This window comes from Nannospalax galili, unplaced genomic scaffold, assembly GCF_000622305.1.
Source record: "Nannospalax galili isolate Female #2095 unplaced genomic scaffold, S.galili_v1.0 scaffold305, whole genome shotgun sequence".
In the NCBI taxonomy this organism is placed as follows: Eukaryota; Metazoa; Chordata; class Mammalia; order Rodentia; family Spalacidae; genus Nannospalax; species Nannospalax galili.
This window is the reverse complement of record NW_008356258.1, coordinates 1447835-1450119: the sequence shown is the minus strand read 5'-3', so window position 1 is coordinate 1450119 and position 2285 is coordinate 1447835.

Below are 2285 nucleotides of genomic sequence, written 5' to 3'. Positions count from 1 at the left end.
AATAAAAAACCTAAAAGAAATGGATGGGTATCTAAAAGCATGGGAACCACCACAACTAAACCAAGAAGAGAGTAACAGCTTAAACAGACCCATAACACTAACACAGAAAGAAATTGAAACAGTAATACAAAACCTCCTGACTAAAAAAATATCCCAGGACCAGATGGATTTACAGAAGAATTTTATCAGACTTTTAAAGAAGATCTACAGCCAATACTACTTAATTTATTCAAAAAGATAGAAATGGAGGGAGAACTTCCAAATTCCTTCTATGAAGCCAGCATCACTCTAATTCCAAAACCAGATAAAGATACAGCCAAAAAAGAAAACTTATACACCCATATCCTTAATGAACATAGATGCAAAAATTCTCAACAAGGTACTTGCAAACTGCATGCAGACACACATTCAAAAGATCATCCACCATGATCAAGTCAGTTTTATCCCACAGATGCAGGGATGGTTCGATATATGTATGTCAATTAACATCATAAATCATATAAATGGGCTCAAAGACAAGAACCACATGGTCATCTCAATAGATGCAGAGAAGGCCTTTGACAAAATTCAACATGCATTTATGTTCAAAGTCCTAGAAAGAATTGGACTGGAGGGAACATACCTCAACATAATTAAAGCCATATATAACAAACCTATAGCCAACATCATCCTAAATGGAGAAAAACTGGAAGCATTCCCATTGAAATCAGGAACCAGACAAGGCTGTCCACTGTCTCCACTTCTCTTTAACATAGTACTTGCAACTCTTGCAAGAGCAATAAGAGCAGGAAACTAAATGAGTAATAATTGGGAAAGAGCTCAAATTATCCCTTTTTGTAGATGGCATGATATTATATCTAAGAGATGCCAAAAATTCCACCAGAAAACTCCTAGAAATTATTAACATGTTCAGTAAAGTGGCAGGTCACAAAATTGACCTAAAATCTGTAGTAGCCTTTCTTTGTACCAGTAACAAGGAATCGGAGAAAGAGCACACGGAAACACTCCCCTTTACAATAGCTGAAAAAATAATCTCAGAATAAACCTGATGAAAGACATTAAAGACCTCTACAATGAAAATTTTAAATCTTTAAAGAAAGAGAGTGAGGAAGACATCAGAAGATGGAAGGACCTCCAATGCTCGTGTATGACCTCCCATGCTCATGGATTGGAAGAATTAATATTGTGAAAATGACCATTCTACCAAAAGCCATTTATACATTCAATGCAATGCCAATCCAAATCTCCATGACGTTTTTCACAGAATTTGAAAAAAACATCCTAAGATTTGTATGGAAGCACAAAAGACCTCAGATAGCCAAAACAACCCTGAACATTAAGAGCAATGCCGGGGGGATTACCATACAAGATTTTAAGCTGTATTATAGAGCTATAGTCACAAAAGCAACATGGTTCTAGCACAAAAATAGACCCATAGATCAATGGAACAAAAGTGAAGACCCAAATATGAGTAAATACGATTTCAGCCACCTGATATTTGACAAAGGGACCAAAAATATTCACAGGAGGAAAGACAGAATATTCATCAAATGATGCTGGCAAAACTGGATCTCCACCTGTAGAAGAATGAAACTAAACCCCTATCTTTTGCCCTGACCAAAAGTCAATTCCAAATGGATCAAAGACCTCAATGTAAAGCCTGAAACTCTGAAACTGTTAGAAGAAAACATTGGGAAAAACCTACAAGGTATAAGTGTAAGAAAGGATTTTCTAAACCGGACATCAATTGCTCAGGAAACAAGGGCAAGAATTAACAAATGGGACCTCTTTAAACTAAAAAGCTTCTGTACAACAAAGGATGCAACCAGGGACATGAACAGAAAACCCAAAGAATGGGAGAAAATATTTACCAGCGACACATCTGACAGAGGTTTAATATCCAGAATATATGATGAACTCAAAAAACAGAGAAACGTGATAAGAAACAACCCGATTAAAAGATGGACTAAGGAGCTGAACAGAGAGTTCTCAAAAGAAGAAGTAAAGATGGCTATGAAACATCTTAAAAGATGTTCAACATCACTAATAATTAGGGAAATGCAAATTAAAACCACTATAAGATTTCATCTTACCCCAATCAGACTGGCTAAGATCAAGAGAACAAATGATACCAAATGCTGGAGAGGATGTGGGAAAAGGGTAACACTCATTCATTGCTGGTGGGGCTGCAAACTTCTTCAACTCCTATGGAAAGCAGTGTGGAGAATTCTTAAAAAACTACAAATGAACCTACCATTTGATCCAGATATACCACTCCTTGACAT